This window comes from Elephantulus edwardii, unplaced genomic scaffold, assembly GCF_000299155.1.
Source record: "Elephantulus edwardii isolate Elephantulus edwardi_28Jun2011 unplaced genomic scaffold, EleEdw1.0 scaffold00088, whole genome shotgun sequence".
Lineage (NCBI taxonomy): Eukaryota > Metazoa > Chordata > Mammalia > Macroscelidea > Macroscelididae > Elephantulus > Elephantulus edwardii.
In genome coordinates this window covers 11989487-12016547 of record NW_006399838.1, presented here as the reverse complement: position 1 = coordinate 12016547, position 27061 = coordinate 11989487, and the positions used below count along the sequence as shown (strand labels likewise).

Below are 27061 nucleotides of genomic sequence, written 5' to 3'. Positions count from 1 at the left end.
GGATTGTCCTGAAAAGGGTGAAAGCAAGTTGGTCCCTGGGGCCAAGGATATTGATGGTCCAACTCACCTACTCTAAGTATGTTGCCAGGAGGGAGCAGTGTTTGGAGAAGGACGTTATGCTAGGGAGTCTGGAGGGACAGCACAGAAGAAGAAGACCCCAGATGAGATGGACTGACACAGTAACTAGGGGTAGGTGTGTTGGAGACGGTGAGACTGACTCAAGACAGGGCATGCTTCAGAGCTATTTTTCATGGGTCGGTGAATATCGTAGCTGACTTGACGGACATGGTAACAACAATAACAGAAATAATCCCTTTCTCCCATTTACATGCTTTGATCAGCAACATATGATGGCAAATCATAAGGAAAATGATTTTCTAACTGACACAAAAACGAGATTGATTATTAGGTCTTTTTTTTTTACATTAAATATATTTATTGTGTTATCCCAAATCCTGTCACATCCATGCACTTTGGGTAATGTACTATAAAGAATATTGATTTTATAGCATTTTTAAGATGCATTTTTCTTTTCTTTTACTTTTGTTTGCATACAAAATTCATGTGAATGAAGGAATATATGAATAAAACACAATGTATACAAATTTTGTATGCAAACCAATATAAGATTATTAGGTTTTTAAGAAAGATGATTCATTCTAAAAAGTCATTGCCACAGTTTGGGGTTTTGGTGTTTTTTATTTTTTCCTATAAACTTTCTTTTCTGGTAATTGCAGAGATGACATTTTTCTCTAGTGGAAAGCATGTGAGCAAAGAGACAGAACAATTAACTAGTGTTCTGCTCAAAAAACAGACAAAATGCCTGAGCAGCATTCTGTTATCTCACGATAATAGGGCCATTTATGTGCGTCACATTTTCAGCTTCAGTTCCGTGATCATTTTAATTACTTTCATTTGAATACCCAATCTTAACTTTCTTCCCTGTACATGCCTTACTAATCAAAATGCTTGATTCATTAACTTTGCTGAGAGTTACAAGATTTTACCAATACGTTAAATGTCGGCAACTAGTACTACTCCAGAATTTGCATAAAAAAAAGGCAAGTCGGTTAAGTGTTAAGTCAGAGAAGCACCAATGGCAGTAACAGTGCTCTCATGCCCTCTATTGGCTAGTTCCTTGTGAATGGAATTGAACGGAAGCCTTTTTGTCACAGGAAAAGGATGGGCAATCTCCCCTCATGTGATTAATTGCTTCCCAAAACCCACTGGAGAGTCAGCTATGTGGGTTCCGACTCATTGGTACCCAACACACACAACATAACAAGCCTTTTTCGGTGAGCAGAGAAAAAAATGTTCGGTGTTTTCATTTTCATCTAGTTTATATTTTCTGGCTTAAATGGAAAAATAAAAATTTACGTACAGGTACAAACACACTTATACTGAAAGTAACCCTCTAGTTTTCTTTTTAAATGGAAACTACAAGATAAATCAAGAACTGTAAAGAGAAAAGGAATTTTGGACCAAGTATAAGAAACTTCCCAGGCCCACTTAGATTCAGTTATTGATAATTACTGGAAGCTCTGGTGGCGTCGTGGTAAGGAGTTGTGCTGCCAACAGCAAAGTTGTTGCTAGGGACAGTCCAGTCGAGTACCACCCATAACGACACTCTGAACAACAGATCTGAACCCTGTTCTAACCCTGTGCCAACACCTCACATTTCCTGACATTCTGTATATGCTCCTGACAACAGCAATATTTTATTGTTGTTGAGTACCATGGTGTAGTAATGGACCCATAGCTGACCCTCCAATGGGTTTTCAGAGACAGTTAATCACACAGGAGGAGACTGCTCATCTTACTCCCTTGGAGAAACTGGTGGCCTTGAACCACGTGCCTTTGTTAATGCAGCCAGCTTCTTGCCAGTAGGTCACCAGAGCCCAATATCAGCAATACACCCAATTTAAATCAACCCGCCCTTCTACAGGAAATAAGATGACTAATGCCCCCCCACACCCCACCCCCAGCAATTTACTGCCTCTGAAAACTCACTGTAACGTCAGCAATGAGTCGGAACTCACTCAATGGCATATAACAACAGCAACATCGAAAGGCATTAAGTGTATTATTACTCAATGCTAACATTTTGGTATTGTGTAAAAGATACAGACTTTTCAGCCAAGGAACTCTCGGTTTGAATCCAGGGAATTACCTTTTCCTTATCACATGTTGTTGTTGTGCACCAATAATTTGTCTATCTATCTCCAGAGGATTAAACCAAGCTACTCCTTGGAGGCAAGGATTCTGGGGCTTCGTCTGACATACTTTGGACATGTTGCCAGGAGGGACGGGTCCTTGGAGAGGGACATCAAGCTTGGGAGGGTGGAGGGACAGCGCAGGAGGGGAAGACCCTCTATGAGATGGATTGATTCGGTGACTGGGGTAATCGGGATGGGTGTGTCAGAGGCGGTGTGGTTGGCGCAGGTCGCTATGAGTCGGAAACGACTCGACGGCACATAACAACAACAACAACATCTCCAGAGGAGGAGATGATGGATTTTAACCTCACTCCTTTGACTTGCCAGTGGAACTCTTTATCTGCTAGGCCACCACAGCTTTTTTTGATGACACAAATATAGTATTACATGAGTTATATCTCTTGCATGCTGAAACAGTAATAACTTAAAAAATGATGTATTTCTGTAGAATTGAGAATATTCTCAAAATAATTAAGAGAGTCAAAATATTTTTATTTAAAAAATACCTACTATATACCTAGTATATGCCCAGAAATCATTTATGGTCACTAAGGAAAAAAAATAATAATCCTGCTGAATATTATCCAAAACCAACTAAAACAGTACACCAACAGAGAACTACCAGCTGTGTAAGCTGCTGTTAAAAGAGGCTGTGGCACTAGGGACATCATGGCCAATGTCACATGGATCCTGGCTGAAAGTACAGAGTACTAGAAAATGTCTGTGTTTCACATGAAGAAACGTTCAAAATCCCTAGTTCTAAGAGAGATTCAAATCAAAACAACTATGAGATATCATCTCACTCCAGTAACAATACCAAAATTCAACAGAACAGCAAACAACAAATGCTGGCTAGATTGTGAAGAAACTGGAACCCTTATTCACTGTTGGCTGGAGTATAAAATGGTGCAACCACTGTGGAAGGCTGTATGGCACCTTCTCAAATAGTTGCAAATAGAAGTACTCCAAGGAAACCATAACCGCCACCCAAGCAGATATATGCGCACCCATGTTTATTGCAGCTTTGTTCACAATAGCAAAGAGTTGGAAACAATCTAAGTACCCATCAATAAATGAATGGATAGAAAAACTGTGGTATATTCATACAACTGAATACTACACTGCTTTGAAAAACTAAGAACTCATGAAATATTATAAAAAAAGGGTGATCCTGGAGGACATTATGCTGAGTGAAATATCTCAGTCACAAAAGGACAAATACCACATAGTGCCACTGATGTAAAACAGAACTGACATCAGGGTTGAGGGGAGACTGAGAAAGATGGGATAAGTTATATATTCTGTATTGAAACAGATGAGGGAGAGAACTGTTTAAGAGAGATATATGATTAGGTATTATTGTCATGACAGTTCAGAATGAAAGCTGCACAGTGGAGTGGACTTAGGGGGGAGGGATTATATAACAATGAAATAATTTTTCTGTTACTTTTCAAATAGAAGAGCAAGGGGAGGGAGGGCCAGGATAAAAGCACAGCAATGAATGAAAGGAAATCCAAAGTCTCTGTAAACTTTCATTTAAATTAGTAATAATAATAATAAATACGTGAATGTTAAAAAAAGAATAATGTCTGTGTTTCATTGACTATGAAAAAATGTTTGACTATGTGGCCATTAAAAAAATTGTGGCTAATATTAAGATGAACGGCAATCACAGAATACCTAATTATGCTCACGTGAAACCTATGGTTTGACCTGGAAGCATTCGTGAGAACAAAGCAAAGGAATTCTGCATGGTTCAAAATCAAGAGAGAAGTCTGTCAGGAGTGCCTTGTGTCTCCATACTTTTTCAAACTTTATGAGAAGATCATTTGAGAGAGTGGACTCTATGAGGAAGACTGTGGCATCAGAATTGGAGGAACCTATATTATGCAATGACATAGCCTTGCTCCCTGAAATTGAAGAGGACCTGAAGTGTTTGCTGCAGAAGGTCTTTATTTATTGTCCAGCTCTCAGGTGCATAACACGTGATTGAAAAGAGCATGGCCTGAATAAAAGGCACATTGGTCCTCAAACTGACTTTCCCAGTGCAATATGTCTCCTGATTTCTTTGACTGCAGATAGCAAGGGTATTGATTGTGGATCCTATTCTGATGAAGTTGTTGACACTTTCAGTCTTTTCTCCATCTGTAATGATGGGAAATGACACCTTCTTACAGACAAGAAAACTGTAATTTATATAGATACGAGCTCTCCACCCCACTCTCTGTCTGCATTGGGTAACCAACCATTAACTCATTTGACACATCAGTGTCACAGTGTTCGCCTCACAGCAACCAAAAGTGACTGCTGTATGGCAACTTGTACACCAGGGCTATATTACCTAGAGGAATGTCACCCACCTTTGGCTTGGTAGCATCGCTTTCTGTCCTGATTAAAACAAGCTTGGAAGCAGGAATGGTATCCACTTCCGTAATAGCTTGCCTCCAGAAAACTTATGAACCTGGAGAGAGGATGAAATGCACCCAAGTGTTTAGGACTCTCCTTCAGAGGGTCACTATGAGTTGCTTGTGACTCAACAGCACTTAACAACAACAGCAACATATAGATAAGAAAGTTTTCACAGCTAGTAAAAAACAAGACTGGCATGAAAATTAAGGCATTATGTCTCCAATCTGAATATTCATCATCTAGTTTTATTGTCAGTTTAAATATATTGAGACTTTATCAGGTCGCTATGAGCAACTTTATCTTAAATTATACCGTCCAAATTTTAAAAAGTAAAATTCTAAGTAAAAGAACTTGCAAACTTATTTATAAAATGGTTCTACAGACAGTATTTTAGCAGATATTTGGTTTGTGTTATGACAAATATGAGCATTGGCCTTCTACAGTCTATGGTACACTAGTCTATAGGGACTTTCACTGCTAATCTATTGGTTATGCCCTTGGGGTGGTTTGACTACATCAGCTGCTGAAAGATGGCTGATGCCTCCCATGAACTTTCAGGCCTTGGAAATGCACTGATGTGCTGGAGGGCCACATATGAGCCAGTTCAGGCTAGACAGTCAATGAAAGAAGTTGAGTTACAATAATTAAAAAAGAAGAAGAAGAAAAAAAAGACCAGCAACTAATTATTTTAACAACTAAAAATTTGAATAACATTGCAATGATACTAAGAATCTGCGATGCGACAACGTTCAACTCTCCTTGTAGGTCTAGGATACTATCCCTTTCACTTCAATATCACTCCTTTTAGAAATTCCATTTGCCAAGAAGATTATGTAGCTTTGCATGCCTCCTCTAAGAATGGGTGAGAAACAATTGTTGCAAATTCAATTAAGCATGTACATTTTTTTTTTAATTTAGGTTGTTTATTTTTCATTTCAATGAACATCTACAGAGATTTTGGGATTCCATTCATTCATTGTTGCACCCTCCTCCCCGCACAAACCCCTCCCCCCCACCCCCGTTTGCTCCTCTCCTTGAAAAGCAAAAGAAAAACTCCCTCATTGGTACACAATCCCCCCCCTGCACCTCCCCAAACCCCACCCCCTAGCCCCAAATATAATCCACTCTACAACCCTCATTGCATACTCCTACGATAAAAATAATGCCCTAAAATATAATACTTTTAGACTATTCTCTCCCCCATAGACTTCAATGCCGTAAACATATTGAAAGCATGTACATTTTTTTAGAAGGATTAGGTATAACTGAAGATACAGTGGCATAGCAAATTATGAAATAGAACTGATACTTTTCTCAATGTCATTAGCAAAGTTTTAAAATGTTTCTTTTTAAAAATACCTGCACTTCATATTATATTCAGAAATTGTGATCATTAATTTTAGCAATTGGTCAAACTTTTCAAATACTGTAGTCATAGAGAAATACACTGTATGGTGTTTGCTTACTAATACTTTTGGATGCAAAATTATTTTAAATTGTTTCAAAGACAAATTTATGCAATATAATAAGATTTATGTATAAGCAATTAAAAACACTCAGTCTACTTAAGGATAAATTGGGAGAGCATACACAGTTGAATATCCGCTCACTCAGACTCATTTCCTGAATTAAACATCAATCAGAGTTAATTAGGGCAAAGCATCCTTTTCTGATGGGCCTGGAATTTGCACATATCTATTTAATAATCAATAAGTTTTGGGCATTTTATTATCAGTAAACATATGTGCCATTATTATTCTATTAATCTGTATGGAATGTACGAAAGTAAGGAGATATATGTAAATTAAACTTTTGTGGATGGGATAAACTACAACAAATAATTATATACTGGAATTTCAACAGTGCACTTTAAAACAGTGGTAATTTATATTCCTATAAATCTTTTAATTTGTGAATTCATTCAACTAATATTTATTGACTGTGGATTATATAAACAAAAAAGATATGCAGATTTCAGTTTGATTAACCACTTGTTAAGTAACTAAGAAACTTTTTTCATTGCCATAGAGTTGGAACCAACTCATAGCTGGCCCTCCGTTGGAGTTCTAAATCACACAGAAGGCGATTGTCTAACTTTCTCACTTATAGCCACTGGTGAACTGAGAAGAATGAATGGTGCTTGGGTTACCAGCAGAACTCTTTACAGACTGCACTACCAGAGCTTATTTGCCGCCTCAAGTCTTCAGGTCTTCTTATTTCTTGAATACATATAAAAAAATTCCAACTACAGAAGGTTGTTGTAGGATTAAAAATGCATTTTATAAGTGCAGTTTCTGGCATTTAATATAGATTTCAATAAATATTATCTTGGTCTTAAGCTGAGCTTTTTCTTGGAGAGGGCAAGTTACTTCACCTCTCTCTAAAGGTTTCTTGGTCTGTAAATTGTTGGACAGGGATATTTATGTGGTTCTTTCTGGATCTACCATTCTTTCCTGTGATTCCACCTTGCTTAAATGTCAAGACCAGACACTGAGATTACTGTGAGATATTCTGCTCTGCAATGAGCATTTTTAAATGAAGTCCATTATCAACCTTCTTTCAAAATTTGAGCAAAGACGAATACCTAGAGTAGGGATGAAAAGTAATGTTTCACAAAATATTCAAGCAAAGTGTTAGCTTGAATGGATCTATTCTGTTCTGCTGAGGGAAATAGTCATACATCTCTCTTGAAACATTTCACAGCAAATCATAAAAAACCTACCACAGTAGTTTTTCTAGGCTGGTAGCAGTTATGAGAGAAGTAATTTTAAAAATAGACAAAATGGCATAGATTTTTCTAGCTAATGTTTCAGGTGAATTAAACTGATATAAAATCATTAAAGGGACCTCTGGTGCTTAATGAATGAGAAGTTCCACTGTCACGTCAAAGGCAAGCGTTTTCAACACACCAGCTACTCTGCAGGAGGAAGATACCATCTCTTGACTTAGAGCCTCTGAAAACCCACTGGAGGACAGGCTGTGAGTCATTGCCAACTTAATTGCGTAGAACAATAACAAAGAGATAGTCCTAATGCCTTCCACCTTATCAAGACATTGCCTTTAATGTTTCATAGAAAGTTACCTCTTTGACCTTTCAATATTTGCAGTATGTTTTTTAGAATGAATACAAACTCACAAACATGGCAAAATCCAATATCAGAGGAAATGGAAAAAGTAGAGACATTTTCCATGCATTAATCTTGTAACATTTCACAGCAGTGTATGTGTATGCATAGATACAGTTTAAGTAACGAATTAACATGCAGATATTGCATGTTGCTGTTATGTGTCATAGAGTCACCTGTGACTTATAGTGACCCTGTGTACAACAGTCCTAAACCCTGGTCTGTCTTGTGCCAATCTCACTGTCTCTGACACACCAACCCCCATTACTCCAGTCACTGAATAAATCCACATCATAGAGGGTCTTCCTCTCCTGTGCTGTCCCTCCACCCTCCCAAGCATGATGTCCCTCATTGCAACATGTCCAAAGTATGTCAGACGAAGCCTCAGAATCTTTGCCTCCAAGGAGCCGCCTGGTTTAACCCTCTCCAGGGTGAACCTGTTCATTTTCTTAGCAGTCCATGGTATATTCAGTACTCTTCTCCAACGTCACAGCTCAAAGGCATCAATTCTCCTATCATCGCTCATCATTTTCCATGCTTTCTGATGCATAGCAAGTGATAGCAAAGACCATGGCCTGTATCAGGTGCACCATACTCTCCAGAGTGACACCACTGCTCTTCAGTACTTTGGAGTGGTCCCTAACAGCAGACTCTCCTATCGCAATATGCCTTTTAATTTCCTGGCTGCTGTTGCCAAAAGTGTCGACCACGGAGCCAAGCAGACTAAAGCTGTGAACAAGCTCAATCTCTTCACCATACATCTTGATGCTGCCAATTGATCTAGTGGTGAGAATCTTTGTCTTCTTGACATTGAGCCTCAATTGGATATGAAGATATTGCAAAGCTCTTAAAAAATCGATGATGACAGTGAGGATATCTACCAATGTTTCTCTATAAAACTGATCACACCTACAATCAAGATGTACTAATAATATTTGGTCACTGAAATGAAAGTCTTAGAGACAAACCATTGCTGCGGTTGTTAGGTGTCATCAAGGCAACTACAACTCGTATTGAGCAGATGAAGAACAGACCTGAGCCTTGACCCCGTCATCCACCACCCTCATGACCTCTGTTATGCTCAAGTCCATTGTGGCAGTCACTGTGTCAGTTCATCTGGTTGAACGTCTTCCTCTCTTGCCAGCATGGTGTCTCACTTACTTTGGGAATATTTTCAGGAGAAACCAGTCATTGGAAGGCATTATCATGCTGGAAACGAGGATTAGAATAGATGGCTTTGGTGACAGAAATGAAGTCCGAAATCTCATGATAAAATTTTGTAAAATCTGTGAGTTGGCTGTTGTAAAGATCTATTAAAAATATAAATAAGCAATGAAGAGTTGTGCTGCCATTCCAAGGCAGATAGATGGCGGGAACCTATCAGCTGTTTCTCAGGAGAAAGATGGGCAGTCTCCTTCTGTGCAGTTTACAATCTCTGAAAACCCCTGGAAGGTTTAACTGTGAGTGGGTCTCGACTTGATGGCACGTAAAAATAAATATATGGGCCTAACCTCAATGAACACAAAGAGATAAAATTGGCACACTTGTGGAAAAAGACCTAAGCGAAGTTCACTATCATAAATTGAACAAGAATGGTGGAACAGACCATCAGTGGTTCACATTCAAGTTCAAATTGAACTGGAAGAAAATTCTAGTTTATCCACAAGAGCCTGTTTTGAGCTTAACTCACCTGGATAGAAAAAAAAAACCTAAAAAATTAAATTGATGTTTTGAACACTAACAAATGAAGATCAAAAGAATTGTGAGGATTACATAAAGCTCACCATCCTTAAAGAAAGAACAAGATCATTGTAAAGTCAGAAAAGAAAGAAAAGATCAACATGGATATCAGAAGATTTTGAACCTTGCTGTTGAAAGTGGACAAGTGAAATGAAAGGGAGGAAGAAAAAGTGAAATAATTGAATTGAATGGAATATTCAGTAGGCAGCTGATAAAGACAACAAAGGATTATAATGTGCAAAAATTTAATCAGAAAACCATAAGTACGGCAAAGTCAAAACTTCAAATAGCATCAGAAAAGAGAAATAGGAACCCCCTTGGAATCCTTGGTCTAGAACATGAAGAAGCTAGCAAATATAGCCAAAATCCACAACCTGCAGAGGGAAGCATTGAAGATGGAAACTTTTAAAACTCAAATATTTGTATGCATTAAAAAAAAATCCAACAGGGTGAAATGAAAGCCCACAGACTGGGGAAAAAAAAACCCCAAAACCAAAACACCAATATTTGGCAGTGACAATTTAGAAAAGAAACTCACAATTAAAACTGACAAACTACTAGAGTCTCTCCACAAGGGAAATTTGATAATCCAATTACATAATGGACAAAAGACATTAAAAGACTATCTCTGCCCCTGAAAAAAAATATATCTGGATGGTCAACAAATACATGAAGAAATCTTCAAACTCACAAGCAATCAAACAAATTAAAATCAAAACAACAATGAGATTATCGCATCTCATCCCAGCAACAATAGCAAAGTTTAACAGGACAGCAAACACACACCCCCCCACACACACACCCCAAAACACACCAATAAAACAAAAATAAAAACAAAAAAAACCAACAAAAGCAAACCCAAAAAATGTTCGTAAGGGTGAGGAGAGATTGGAACTCTCAGATACCGAGAATGGAATATAAAATGATACAACTACTATGGAAAGCAGTCTAATATTTTCTCAAAAAACTAGAATATAGACACCCCATATGACCCAGCTATTTCACGACTAGGAATATATATTCCATGGAAATAATAGCTGGGACTTAAACTGAGATATACACACCTATGCTCATTGCAGCATTATTCAAAATAGCAAGAAAAAGGGGAAATAGTCCAAATGCCTGAAAACAAAAGAAAGAATGAATATAAAATACATAGTACATCTTTCTTACCATTAAACCAAATTTTGGGTTTTTATGGATGATATCCTTGGTGTAATTTCATAACTCATCGTTTATTTTATCACTGGGGTCACCCCTTGTCAACCCTACTTCTATATCAAGATAAATAAGAAGCAAGATTTGGCATCCACAAAAGCCCTGGAATCTTCTATGAGTAGCACTGGACCTTTGTCTGATAAAGGACAAGAATATGAGTCTCTCGTGTAAGAAGGCAATAAAACTACGACTAGTGAAAAGTAATCTTCTCAAAGTACAGTAGCACTTAATGGCACAGGTGGGGTTAAAATTTCAAACAATAAAGGACCTTCATTTATGATTTGGCACAACCCAAATGAGGAAAAACAGTTGCAAACAGCCATTAATAATCGGAATGTGGAACGTATGTACAGAGTAAGGATCTAGGAAAATTGGGAGTTGTCAAAGATGAAAAGGAATGCATAAAGATAAATATAAAAATGGGGTTTTCTGAGCTGAAATGGTCTTTACTGGCTATTTGGAATGAGACTATTGGGGGATCTATTATACCGGGAACATTAGGCTGAAGGGGATAAGTTTCACATTTATCCTCCGAAAGAACATTTCAAGATCTGCCCTCAGTTACAGTACAGTCAGTGCGAAGGTACTTTGACTATTAATCATATACATGTATCTTACACTAAAGTCAAAGCTAAAGAAACTGATTATTTCTACTCCCTAAAATCGTTCAAACTGGCAATCACATGCATTTAAAATAATTGATGACTGGAATGCAAAAGCTGGCAACAAAGAAGAAGATTTGATAGTAAAAAATAGGGGTTTTATGATAGAAATGAGTCCAAAGATTACATGATAGAATTTTGTACAATCAATGACTAATTAATTATACATTATCTAGGCTACCAGAGCCCCCTTATTGATTTCATATACCTTTTCTTTAAAGAACAAAAACAAGAAAACCAACTCACTGTATAATAAATAAACACAAAAATCTCTCTTGATAGAATGCACAGGAACTAAATTGAATTGACTATATGAGTGGAAAGAAACACCATAAATACTCAATATTTTCAAACAGAACTTGGCCAGGAGCCAACTGTGGAAAAAACCAGTAATAGCTCAAAGACAAATTCAAATTGAAGCTGAAGGAATAGACATCAAGTGCATGTTAATAAAACTAACTTATATTTACAAATAGCGTATTCAATACTTTCAAGAAGCACTGGAATAACATTAAACTGTTTGTAAGGTGATAGAACGTTGTGTAAGGGAATTAAAATGGCTTGTTGGAGTTTATTCAGAAGGTGCAGTCAGAGGTGCCTTGGAGGCAAAGGTGTTAGAGCTTCATCCCACATCCTATGAGCATGTCAGTAGGAGAGGCTGTTCCTTGGAGAAGGATATCATGCTTGGAAAGGTGGAGAATCAGAGGAAGACAGGAAGATCCACGCAGTGACTGGCTCAATGGGCTGGAGTCAGATATTTTGAGGATGGCACAGGATAGCACAAAGTTCACCTCGATTGTTAATAAGGTCACTATTAGTCATACCCAATGGCACCTAACAGCAACAACGTACAGTATATTGAGATCAGAAAAATTACTGGCCATCCACTTCTGAAATAGCAGGCCTCTGAAAATGCTACGTACAACAGAACACACACAGACTAAGAGAAAGGGTAACCTAGGTACTGGGGTAATCAGGATGGGAGTGTCAGTGGCAGTGCGATTGGCACAGGACAGAGCAGGGTTTAGGGCTGTTATACATAGAGTCGCTATGAGTCGCAAACGACTCAACGGCACATAACAACAACAACAATATAAATTAGTACCAAATTGTATCCACTTTCCATTACATCAAAGGGCTTCACATCAATAATCCGGCTAGTTTGCAACTCAATATTCTTTAATGGCCAAAGTTATAGAAATAGAGGCTCATTTATTTAATCTCCTGACCTTAAATCCCTTCGAATTAGTAAGAATTAAATTTACGTTCATGTGTGTGATTTTGACACTTTCCCAAATTTCCTAAGAAGTTACAATTATATTGAAAGATTGCATCATTTGGTGTCAAAGTGTTACGAAAAAGTAATTTCTAAATTGGAATGTGCTTTACTAACGGCAATAGCAATACCAGCAATATCTGCTTTCAGTAACTTGTTTCATCTTTCCCTTAATGAGTTTTCTTACACATTTAAATAGGGAATTTCAGTGATGTTGAATCAATTAATTTTGCAAGTTCTGTAATGTGATTGCAATGTATGCAGTGTGAAAAGCTAAAAAAAAATGTGCTGAGAAAGAAAGAAGCACATAGGAAGAAGCAAATGTTCCCAATACAGTGGGTTTTCTCAATCTCGAGAAGGAAAATTATTAGTCTCTCCATTTTTTTTCCTAACAGACATACTTTAGTCATGAAATACCAAGTCAAATTATATTTAGCTACAAAGTTCTTTTGACATACATCAAATGCAAAGAGAACAATTTGTGCTCGACACAGGCTGATTTGAAAAAATTCCAAATGATATTAATTGATAAAGATCAAATTCAGAGAACATAGCCAACTTTAATGACTAGATGAATTCCAACCAATTGCCTTTAAAATATAATACACGGTATATTTTTCTCTTCTTGTCCCTCCACCCAACAATCAAGTGTCATTTAGCTAATTGTAATAACAAATACAAAAGTCTTCTTCACTGATTACTTTATAATGAGGAGTAATTCCTGTGTTGTGTTGTGTGTACATAAATAAACTTCAGCTAGAATTTTATTTAGAACTTCAAAATTTTAAAATAAATACCTATCTTTTTTTTTAAATGGAACAGAGAAGTGGCATGACAATGATAATATAATGACAAGATTATGCCAGACTGACTTTCTGACATGACAGCTAAATTTTCTACTGAGAGGAAAGCTTTTAATTGTGCCTATCTTTTCTTTAAATATCAAAAGATTTTTTAGGAGGAAAAGGGGGCCAGTATTTTTCTCTTGAATATTGAAATAGTTATGGAAATACTTAGTATGGAAATAATTAGTCAGCTTTATTTTTTTAAGTGAACAACCAAAAGCAAAAAGAATAGCTCTGAATTCGATAGGGGTACAGTTTATTCAATGCTTTGAATGGGATGATTGTTGGATTGTTCACTTTAAATGATTTGTTTCTATTGTATGAATTTTACTTGAATTTTAATAATGTGTGGTGATGGTGGTGTGGTTGCTGTTAGATGCCCCTGAGTTGAATATATGACTCATAGGAGTCCGGTGAATAAGGGATCCGGCTTTTCCCTATCATGTATCATCCTAATCAACTTTGATACCCTTAAGTCCAATGCTACAGTCAATCCACCTTTTTAGAGGTCTTCCTTTTCTCCCCCTCCCACCTTTCCAAGTATTATGGCTTTTCTAAGAACTGCCCCCTCCTAATAACACGTCCAAATTATGTGATATGAATGAAACGTTGTCATTTTCAACTCTAAGGAACACATAGGATGCACTTTCTCCAAGACATATTTGTGTGTTCTTTGTGAAGTTCCTGGGGTATTTAACATTCTTATCCAAAACCACAGCATAGAGAAAGACCAGTTGGCCTAGTGAACAGAAAGTGATGCTACCAAGCCTAAGGTGGGTGACTTTAATCTGCGGCCCTCGGGTCTGTTTTTAATTGTTTTTGGTCAAGCATTCTTCTAGGTCGTATAGCCCTGGTCTGTCCACCTGCTGTACAGAGGTAACTTGTGGCTGCTGTGAAGCTGAACACTGTGACATAGACCTGTCAAATGCCATAATGGTCACCCATGGTGGACAGTGTTTGGTGGAACTCCTTGATTAAAACAAGCTTGAAAACAGGTGTGGCATGTACTTCCAAAATAGCTTGCCTCCAGAAACCCTATGAACCTGGAGAAAAGATGAAAGATATACAAATGTTCAGGTCTTTCTTTCATAGGGTCGCCTACTACTCAATGGCACATAACAACAACATTCAAAATCACACCTCAAATGCATCAATTCCTCTTCTATAATCCTTATCATTGTTCAACTTTCAGATCCATAAGCAAGCAATTGAAAAGAGCATTGCCTTAATTAGGGTCACCTTAGTCTTTAAACAGATGATATTGTTCCTTGCCCTTGGAGAGACCCTCAACAGCAGATTCTCTCAGTGCAATACGCCTTCTAATTCCTTGACTATTGGTACCAAGGGTGTTGATTGTGGAGCCAAGTAATATGAAATCATTGACAATTTTAAACTTTTCTCCATATGTCGATCAAGGCTGTAGCCTTGACTTTCTGCAGCTAGTACTTCAAGTCTTCCTTACTTTCAGCAAACAAGACTGTGTTATCTCATAGTTCGGTTTATTAGATAATCTTCCTCCAATCCTGCAGCTTCATTCCTCCTCACGAAGTCTAGTTTCTCAAAAGATTTGGCCAGCTCACAGATTAAATAGTTATAGAGAAAGAATACAACCCTGCCATATATCTTTCTTGATTTTAAACCACGCAGTATTCTCTAGCTGTTTGTACAATGGTTTCTGGATCTAGGTACATTAAGGACAATTAGTTTTTCTGAGATCCCCATTCTTCTCAGTGTTAGCCATAACCTGTTACAGTCCACACAGTCCAATGCCTTTACATATTCAATAAAACTCAGATATTATTTTTGTGTTCTCTGCTTGCAACCAAGCTTCATCTGACATCAGCAATGCTATTATTGATGGTACCACAGCCTCTTCTAAACCTAGTTTGAACTTTAGATAGTTCTCTGTCAAGTACTTTTCTAGGGTTTTTTTTTTATAATCTTCCACAAAATTTTACTTGCCTGTGATATTAATGATGCTGTCTGATAATTTCCACATTCTGATGGACCATCTTTCCTGGGAACAGAAACAATTACGAATCTCTTACAGTAAGTCAGCAAGGCATCTGTCTTCCAAATGTCTACACTTGTGAGGACAACCAGGGTTGAATCTGTTTGTTGAAATATATCTATTGATATCCCATAAATTCTTGGAGGGTTTATTTGTTTGTTTGTTTTGGTTTTTTCCCCCCAATGCCTTCAGTGTAGCTTGAACTTCTTCCTTCATTATTATTTGTTCTTGATCATATGCTACTTCCTGAAATTATTCCATTTCAGAGAACTTTTTTATAAACAAATAACTTCATCCTGGAGAGAGTGAACCCAGGCTGCTCCTTGGAGGCAAGGATTCTGAACCTTTGTCTGACTATCTTTGGACATGTTGCAAAGAGGGACCAGTCCTTGGAGAGGGACATCATGCTTTGAAGGGTGGAGGAGAAACACAAGAGAAGAAGGCCCTCAATGAGATGGATTGATTCAGTGACTGGGATAATGGAGGTAGATGTGTCAGAGACAATAAGATTGGCACAGAATAGAGGAGGATTTAGGGCTATTGTACATAGGGTCGCTAGGAGTCACAGGTGACTTGACGGTACAGAACAACAATAACAACAACAATGCATGGAAATGATTCTATAAGGGACTGAAGAGCACTATTTTGAGTGGACTCACCAAGTCCCATAAGGATAAATACTGAATAAAACTATTACCGTAGAATGAATATGAGGATCCAAGGGGTGGAGTGTAGTAATTTGTGGGTGAGGATGGAGGGGTTAGGGTGTTAATCAAAGGGTTATATAAGTTGGTGGGTGCATGGGTTAAGGAAATGGACAGGACTTTTTGTGAAAAACAATGTATTCAAACTTTAAAAATAAATCAGTATTAAAAAAAGAAAACAAACCCACAATATGAATTTGGAATAGTGTGAAACACAAAGTATACAAACTTTATAAGCAAACCACTAAAAAATTATAAGAAATAATAAAATTTACATATAAATAAATGAGCCTTTGGGGGATTTTATGTTAGAGAAGCAACAAGCGATACAAGAGTGTCGTGAGTTGAGTACAATTTACAGTGACGCTTTGAACACCCAACCTGAACCCTGATTTATACTGTGCCGTCTTCACCATTTCAGACACACTACCGCCCATTTCTGAAGTCACTCTGTCAATCCATCTCAATGGGGGTCTTCCTCTCCTTCACTGTCCCTCCCTCTCTCCAAGTATGATGTCCTTTTCCAAGGAATAGTCTTGTCTAGCTACATGTAGAAAAGTATTAAAGATGCAGATTTGTCATCATTGTATCTGAAGAGCACACGGATTGCAATTTTTTTTCAACTAGTAAGACACCCTTAAAACCCAGTCTGGGCGTGTGAGGCAGAGATTTTACATATCAAGGCAATGAGACACAGCTGGTGCATTCAGTTTACTCATACCTGTGAACATTAACCGTGAGTGGGTTTATGGTGCACTCATTAAGATCACAATTTGACTAAATTAATCAACAGCAATTTAACCAGAGTCACCTGGGTCTTCACAACTACATTTGTGAATGTATTGAAACTCAATAAGAAAACATAGAAATCAAGGAAAGTTGAATCCTCAGAGCTAAGCCAACCATTTTGAACACTGTGAAGAGGACAGTTGACCATACCCTCTTTGCAAGGTTAATATTGCTGTTGTTATGTGCTTGCAACTCATTGCAACCCTATGTACAACAGCTCTGAGCACTGCTTTTATTTGAACCAACCTTATCAAATACTGCATAATGTCACTGTTATAAAATAGGACTGACATGGGAATTGGGGGGAAAACTAAGAAAAGAGAGGACAAATAATGTACATTGCATTGAATCATAGGAGGGAAAGAACTGCTTAAAAGGAATATAGGATTAGGTATTATTTGCATCACAAGAGCCCAGAATAAGAGCTGCATAGTAAAGTGGACAGAGGTATTGGACAACAATGAAAGAATTTTTTTTTCCAGAGAGAAAAGTGAACTGAGGGGTGAGTGCAGGGAGGAAAATGCACAACAATGAATGAATGGAAATTCAAGTTCTCAATTAAAAAAAAATGCTGAGCAAATGTTCCGTCTTTATTTTTTTTACTCCAGTTCTTTGCACATTTCATTATAGTTCTTTGTTTTCCCATGCTACCCTTTGAAGTATTATATCCAGCTCCTTAACTATTTGATTTCTCCCCTTTGCTTGGGCTTCTTGGCACTCTAGTACAATATCAGAGTCTCCTCTAACATCCTTCTTGGTCTTTTCTTCCTACTCCGCCTTTGTAATGACCTTTTGCATTCGTCATGGATGATATGATTGATATCGTCCACAGCTCATACGGCTGTGCTAAGTTGTGTTCAAAGCTTTAAACCAGTTCCTGAGATGGTTCTGGACTTCAAGCCGGAGAGACTCAAAGTCATACTTTGGTTCAGATGTTGTTGATTCCATTTTCCTTAGCTTCAGTTTGAACTTGCATGGGGGTAGTTGTTGGTCTGTTCCACAGTCAGCTCCTGGCCTATTTTTCACAGCTGATATTGACCTTCTCCAGCGATTCCGTGCACAGATAAAGATCTGACTCCTATGCATACCGTCAGGTGAAATCCATGTGTATAGTCTGTGTTTGTTTCTTATACAAAGTATCTGCAATGAACAAATCATTGAATGTACAGAATTCTATCATTCAATCTCCAGGTTCATTTCTGTCACCAAGTCCATGTTTTCCTTCTCTGTTTCCAGCTTTTGCATTCTGGTCACCCATTATTATTAATACATTTTGATTGATTGTCTGATCGATCTGACTGCAAAAGTTTGTAGAAATCTTCTCTTTCCTCTTTTTGGGCTCTAGTTGTTGGTACATATCTTTGAATGATTGTGGTATTCACTGGACTTCCTTGTGTGTATATGGACATTGTTCTGTCACACGAAAGCAACACTATTTTTCCTCCATTATCTCCATTTTAATGATTGTCTAGGAGGGGTTGAAAAGGTTGACTGATTTGCTTCCAGTGGAGGGGTGAAGGTCAGGAAGTAGTATTGAAATTTCAAACTAGTTTCAGTTTGGTCCTGAACTAAGCTGCCTCTTTGCTGGTTACAAAAATGCTCCTGTTATTATAGCTAGGCTTCAACTGATGATCTATTGAGATCAAGGATATAATCTTACATATCTGTCAACTTTATATAGCAGAGTTTATACTCACAACCACTTCATAAAGGAGATATGTTGTTGTTATTGTTACTGCATGCAGTCAAACTGAAACCAACTCATACGTATAGGAACTGACAAACTGACTCACGGTCACAGAGAAATTAGGAAACTGGGCCAACTCTCTCACAGATGGTAAGAGTGGAATTGATCTAGGATTTAAAGCCAAGCTCTAGGAATCACGCGCCTAACTAATCACCACCCTCCACAACTTCTTCATGTGTATGTTGTTGTAAACATAACATTTTTTAATGTTTTGTATACTTTGTATTTCCCTTTTTATCCATTATCTATAGCAGAACTGAAAGAATGATCTCTCTAAAACACAAATCTGAACATGGAACACATTTTTGTAGACATAATTTAATGGTCTCTGATGCTTAGATACGTACTCAATTGCTTTCAGAGTCTGACCACATCTTTCTTTGCCTTGACTGAACCTTTTGAGCTAGGGTTTTATTCATGGTGCCAGGACCCCATTCGGGAAGTGTATAATGATAGTTAACTAGACTTAGGACCAGAAAGGGTTAAACCAGGTGGCTCCTTGGAGGCAAGGATTCTGAGGCTCCGTCTAGTCTAGCATGCTATAGACATGTATTAAGGAGAGACTGGTCCTTGGATAAGGACATCATGCTTGGGAGGGTGGAGGGACAGTGCAGGAGGGGAAGGCCCTCTGTGAGGTGGATTGATTCAGTGACTAGGGTAATCGGGATGGGAGTGTCAGAGACAGTGAGATTGACACAGGACAGAGTAGAGTTTAGGGCTGTTGTACACAGGGTCGCTATGAGTCGCAAGTGACTCGATAGCACATAACAACAACAACAACAGGCTGTGTACTTATAGATTTTAAGAAAATTTCAGCTCTAAAACTCGACTTTCATCGTTTGACAAGAAAAGACCCATACTCGTCTATTTTCATCCACTAGCTATGATTTTTCTGTTTAATACAACTTGATTTGGAGTCTTCATTATTTTAAACAAATTTTAATAGACTGTTAAAATGAATAAACCTTATCTAAGAATTGCTGCAGCAGATTTCCTCAAGTGTATGTGTGTATGTACTCATACACACGTAACTATGTGTATGCACATGCATCTGCATGTTTGAGAGAAAGAGTAATTATGGATTTACAATGTAGGTGATATCCTTATTCTCATCTTTTGAAGGGGAAAAGAAGAGTTCAAAAATTCTGAAATAATAGAAGAAAAAAAGGATATATTCCAGGTTATTACAAAATCTTAGCCCACTTTTGCTCTATTACGCACATTTTTAAACGACAATTAAAAGTGTCAAATGGTAAAATATTAACAACTAAGGAACTATTAGCACTGCTCTGTCAGTTTGCTGTACAGAAGTAACTCGTGATTGCTGTGATGTTGAACATTGTGACACTGATGTGCCAAATGTGATAATGGTTACCCATGGTGGGCAGTGTTTGGTGGAGCTTCCTGATAAAGGCTTGGAAGCAGGAGCGGCATCCACTTCTGAAATGGCTCAGGAAACCCTATGAACTTGGAGAAACAATGACAATTATACAAATGTTCAGGTCTTTTGTCTTAGGATCGCTATGAATTGTGTATGACTCGCCGACACTTAACAACAACAGAGAACTATCTGAGACTCTCTACTTTTTCAGTTTAGAGTAAACATTCTCATCATAAAATTGAAATTTATTTGGCTGAAAGTTTCTTTTTTGGCCAATGAGAACCCAAAGTGCAGGCCTGATTTCTTTCAAAATTCATTTGGGGTCTTTCGAAATTTATGTGTTCTTAGAGGGTTGAGTACTTGGTTTTGTTCCTCTGTGCTGGCTGGGGGCTGGCTCTGGAGCGATTATTTGTCTAGAAGTCTCTTTTTTGGCTAACGAGAGCCCAGGGTGCAGGCCTGGTTTCTTTAAAAATTCATTTGGCCTAAGGGTTTTTATTTGTCTTTGAAAGGAACATTCTCCCAAGTGGTACAGCACTATTGTGTCCTATCTCTGTATTGAGGTAACTTTGCATCCTATAATACTGAATGGTGTGCCATAATGCTTTAATAGTTATACACGTTTGACAATATTTGGTAGAGCTCACTGATTAACACAGGCTTGGACACAGAAGTGACATCCACTCCCTAAATATGCCTCTGGAAACTCTATGAACTTGGAGAAATGGCGATAATTATAGAAAGGCTTCAGGGCTTTTGTTCATAGGGTCACTATGAGTTGTGTTTGACTTGACGACAATAAACAACAACAACAATTTAAGTTGAAAACACAAAAGACAAACAGGAATCATCTCAAGACATTGAGGACAACAGGAATATTTCAGAAAGCTTGATATTTACCATTAGTAATTGACAGAACAAGTGATTTTAGTCTTTAATAATTTAACTTGGAGTGCACTTGTATTTCCAGACTTTTGCCCTTAAAGTTTATCACATACTCCTGGATTGTTTAAAAGATTTACATTTAAACTGTTTAACACCAAGGACATAGGATTTTCAAAATGAGTGGAAGAAATCACATTACACACACACACACACACACACACACACATGGCTCACGTACACAGCCCTGTTATTTAAGCCAGTGTGTTCCAGAGCACCTCTCATTCACTTTGATGCTACAACACTGCAGTGTGTCTCATATAACAACCTTTTTAAACCCTTCAATTTCGCTGGTCAGAGATTAGAGCATTTGATGACATATATAGACAATAAAATCCTTTTTATCTCAGTGATATTTCATTATACTTTGAGACTTTGAAACAAAGCAAGCCTTAAAGTCAAGCCAAGACACATCTTTAAGATTGCTATGATAATGCTAATATGCCCTTTAAAATTGAGGCCAGCTGGGAAATTGAAAGGGTGACAAGTGGAACCAACTTGCATCAAACTGGCATGACACCAGACATTGGCATGGCCTAGGTGACAGCTGCAGCATCTGGAGGGAGCTTGATAAGAAAATCCTGTTAGAATACTGAGCTGGTTCTCCTTCAATTGCGTTTTACATGATTTCATAGGTGCCATATTTTATTTTAGAACAAAATGCATATCTTTTTTTGAAACTGGAATATTCTTGTCCTTAAGCAAATAGGAAGGAAATGGTATTTAGCTATCCTTCAGCAAAGGGAACCCTGGTGCTGTCGTGGTTAAAATATTCAGCTTGTAGTTCATAAAAGGTGCATAACCCATCAGCCTCTGAAGAAAGATATGACATTCTGCTTTGTAAAGATGTACAACCTGGGAAAGTTTATACGTCGTTTCTATCTGATTCTAGAGGGCAGCTATGAGAGGTAAAAGGATCCCTGACAATGATTTTGTTTGGGGTTTTGGCCAAAGGAAAATCCACGTACATTTAATTAGTCTGGTCATCTCAGGGATTTGCATCATGAGGCTAGGGTGTGAGATTATAGCTTTGAGTTGCAATGTAACATAACACCATGAGAGTAGACAGAGCAAAGAGTTAACAAAGGAACTGCTATCAGTGACAATTGTTACAAATACATTACGACTTCCTGGACCGCAGGCAGATGAAGTGGAACCAAGTCTGGGTTTCATTTTCAGTTGAATTTCTTCGGACATAAAGTCAAAGGGGGAACTACCCAGGTGTTCAGGCTGGTAGGGCAAAGATACGGAGGCCTCCTGCCAGCCTGGCTTCATCACAGTAGAAAATACTCAAAGTTAAGTGGTTCTTCTGTCATTACTTTCATTCTGGGGCCTCAGGATGTTAATCTCCCCGCGGATGGTAGTTCCTTTTGCGCAAAATGCCTCTTCTTCAGAAAATGAAAGAGGAAAACGGATTCTCCTTTTCATCTGATTTGCTCAGGAAATACAGGTTAAGCATCTACACTACGCCAGCAACTGTGAATCTTTTGCTGAATTTCACTCACCTTCTCACTGTCATCAAGTCAGTTCTGACACATAAGAAGCCTCCATTCTATTTTCTGAGGCTGGAAATCTTTATTGGAAGAGGCTGCCCGTCTTTCTCCGAAGGAGCACTGAGAAATTTGAACTACCGAAGTCTAGGTTAGCAGTCGGATGCATTTCCCATTATATCACCAGGGTCCTGTGACTCAGGTGCCACTCTCTGACTTAATGGGCCATCTCCACAGTTTCCAGCCATAGTCAAGTCTATGGTTGCCTGAAGGTCTTCTTTCATCGACCCTCTGTTTTAACCAAAGCCTGGCCTTGTTTCTCCATCTTTGTCTCCAAGGAATATCTGGTTGTAGTTTGTTTGAGACAGAGTTCTTTGTTCTTTTGGAAATTCATAATGTAGTCAATATTTTTCCAACCTAACATTTTAGAGATAGTGATTCTTCACGTTTCCTTATTTTCACATGTTGATGAGTCCAACTTTAATATGCATATGAGGCTTGCAATGGGTCGGGTCAGGAAAGTGTTGGTCTTCAAACAGACATCACAGCAGATCTGTCTGACAGAAAATATCTTTGAATTCCTGAGTACTATGCTTACGGATGTTGATTGTGCACCAAAGTAAAAGGAAATCATTTTCTCCATCTATTGTGCTTGCAGTTTATCCAGGAGGCTGAGCTTTATGAGGAGAAATGTGGGGTCAGGATTGGTGGAAAGTCTATCAACAATCTGTGTTATGCAGATGACACAACCCTGCTTGCTGAAACTGAGGAGGCCCTGAAGCACTTGCTGTAGAGGGTCAAGGACTGCAGCCTCCAATATGGATTGAGGCTCAATGTCAAGAAGACAAAGATTCTCACCACTGGGCCAATTGGCAGCATCAGGATGGATGGTGAAGAGATTGAGATTTTTCACAGCTTTAGTTTGCTTGGCTCTGCAGTCAGTACTCTTGGCACCTGTAGCCAGGAAATTAAAAGACCTATTGTTCTCCCAAGAGAGACTAAGGTGTGTCTGATACAGGCCATGGTCTTTGCTATCACTTTTTATGCATCAGAGAGTTGGACAATGACTAAGGAGGATAGAAGGAGAATTGATGCCTTTGAGCTGTGGTGCTGAAGAAGAGTATTGAGGGTACCATGGACTGCCAAGAAAACAGATTCATCCTGGAAAGGGTTAAACCAGGCAGCTCCTTGGAGGCAAGGATTCTGAGGCTCTGTCTAACATACTTTGGACATGGCGTAAGGAGAGACCTTTCCTTGAAGAGGGACATCATGCTTAGCAGGGTGGAGGGACAGTACAGGAGGGGAAGGCCCTCTATGTGGTGGTTTGATTCAGTGACTGGGGTAATTGGGATGGGTGTATCAGAGACAGTGCGATTGGCACAGGATAGAGCAGAGTTTAGGGCTGTTCTACAGAGGGTCTCTATGAGTTGCAAGCAACTCGATGGCACTTAACAGCAACAAACATTGTGCTTACGCAAAAGCTATACTTGGACCGGGAAGCAGTCCTCAGAAAAGAAGAAGGAAACACTGCATGATGAAGGGAGTGCATCAGGGATGTGTCCTGTCTCCATAATTTTTCAAACTATATGCAGAACAGATCATTTGTGTGACTGGGCTTTATGAGGAGGAATGTGGCATCAGGATTGGGGAATATTCATCAACAACATATGTTATAGAGATGACACAATCTTGCTGGCTGAGTCTGAGGAGGACCTGAAGCGCTTGCTGCAGAGGGTCAAGGACTAGAGTCTTCAATATGGATTGAAGCTCAACATCAAAAAGGCAAAGATTCTCACCACTGGACCAATTGGCAGCACCATGATGGATGGAGAAGAGATTGAGTTTGTTAACAGTTACAGCTTGCTCAGCTCCACAATCAACACTCTTAATATGAACAGTCAGGAAATCAAAAGATTAATTGCACTGGGAAAATCTGCTGTCAGAGACCTCTCCAGAGTGCTGAAATGCAACAGTGTCAGTATAGAGACTAAGATGTAGATGATCCAGTCCATGGTCTTCTCAATCACTTGCTATTTATCAGAGAGCTGGACAATGATTAAGGATGATGGAAGAAAAATTGATACCTTTGAGCTGTGGTGTCGGAGAAGATTCTTAATTATGCGGTGGACTGCTAAGAAAACAAATAGATCTCTCTTGGAGAGTGAAACCAAGTTTATCCTAGGAGGCTAAGATTTTGAAGCTCTCTCTCTCACATACTTTAGACCTGTTGCCAGGAGGGACAGATCCTTGGAGAAGGACATCATACTCAGAAGAGTGGAGTAACAGCACAGGAGAGGAAGACCCAGATGAGGTGGATTGGTACAGTAATTAAGGCAATGGGGGTAGATGTTTGCGAGTCAGAAAGACTACCTCAAGATAGGTCAGGCTTCAAAGCTGTTGCACATAGGGTCATTGTGAGTCACAGTCAGCTCAATGGCACATAACAACAACAACATTATGGTATTGTTTACTAGTCCAGTTGTGATATGGAATCTCCCACAGACTCATAGAAAAATTTAAAAATGCAAATAGATAAATCACTGGTGTACAATCTCATATGCATATAAATAGAGGCCTGCTCAAAGAAACTCACCATCCCAGGCGCTCTTGGGTATGTATGCTTCCATGTGGGAGAGACACATTCTCACTTTCGTAGTTGTTGTTGTTGTTATGTGCCGTCGAATCATTTGAGTCACTTTCGTAGAGATATGAGATATCTTATAATATCAGCAAGCTATTTCCTTGAAACCATTTGAGCAGTTACAAGTTATGATCGTTTAGACTTTTGACAGTTCATCTGAAAATACTGACATTTTATATGTATAAAATAAGTCCAGACTCAAAGACTAAAAGGCCCATAACCTTAAAAGGAAATAAAAAAACAAGCTTATTAAACTCTTAACCAATGGTATGACATATTTCATGTTTTTAAAACAACAAATTTAAGCCCTAAGACCAAAGTCATACTATTTGGAAGACAAGCACTTATTCCATTGGCTTTCATAAATCCTTTCTGAAATAAGGTGTTCTATACATGAGAAATCAATGAATACAGAATTAAGATACGATCGTAGCACTCATAGAAAAAGGATAAACAAGGCCAATATTGTAATAGGACAGAAAGCTAAAAATAAATCACTGTAAGTGATTTGATAACAGCAACAAATTCCCCGCCACTGGCTGCAGTTCATCCCCAAAAGAATTGACAATAACCTCTGATACATGTAACAGTGACATTTAATGATACCAATAGTATAAGCACATTATCACTCAGCAAATCATATTGACCAGATGGTGCATTAGTATTCAGTTATTGTAAAATCTCCATGAAGACTGAAGAATATGTGGAATTTAGAGATGAGTGCCATCGTCTCTTCCATATATGTATACATTATATATATGTACATATACATATGCACATATATATGTATATGAGTATATATATATGCATATACATACATATATACAAATGTATGTGTGTATTTACCTTCCCTTCTGCAGATGACACAAACTTGCCTGCTGAAACTGAAGAAGACCTGAAGCACTTGCTGCAGAAGTTCAAGGACTTCAGCCTTAAATATGGATTGAAGCTCAACATCAAGAAAACAAAGATTCTCACTACTGGGCCAACTGGCAGCATCATGGTGAAGAGATTGAGATTTGCTTCAGTTTGTTTGGCTCCACAATCAATACTCTTGGGACCAGTAGCCAGGAAATCAAAATACAAGTTGTACTGGGAAAGACTGCTGTCAGGAACCTCTCCAGAGTGCTGAAGAGCAAAGATGTCAGTTTCGAGACTAAGGTGCGCGTGATCCAGGCCCTGGTCTTTGCAATTACTTGCTATATATACACATCAAAAATATGGACAATGACTAGGGATGATAGAAGGAGAATTGATGCCTTTGAGCTGTGGTGGTGGAGAAGAGTATTGAATATACTACTGACTGCTAGGAGAACAAACAGATTTTTCCTAGGGATGGTGAGACCAGGCTGCTCCTTGGAGGCAAGGATTTTGAAGCTCCATCTGGCATACTTTGGACATGTCACAAGGAAGGAGCAGTCCTTAGAGAGGGACATCATACTTGGGAGGGGAGAGGACCAGCACAAGAGAGGAAGACCTTTAATAAGATGTATTCGCTCAGTGATTGGGATAATGAGGATAGGTATGTCAGAGCCAAAAAGGTTGGCTCAGGATAAAGAAGGGTTCAGAGCTTCTGTACCTAAGGTACTATGAGTGGCAAATGATTCAGCAGCACATAACATTTATAGATATAGAGATAGATATAGAGATAGAGAGATAGATATAGATGATATAGATATAGATGACATAGATATAGATGATGAGATAGAGATGATAGAGATGATGGAGATGGAGATGGAGGGAGAGAGAGAGAGAATGGGCTTGAATGGAGGGGCTTCAGGCCTTTTGTTCATAGGGTCGCTGTGAGTCGTGCTTAACTCGAAGGCAATCAACAACTATATATACATATATATACATATATACACATA

General features: G+C 38.4%; 1 pseudogene; it reads right to left on the bottom strand.

The window, feature by feature from the left end:
* The window catches only part of LOC102844217, a 137975-nt pseudogene that overhangs the window by 95279 nt on the left and 15635 nt on the right, over positions 1-27061 (bottom strand).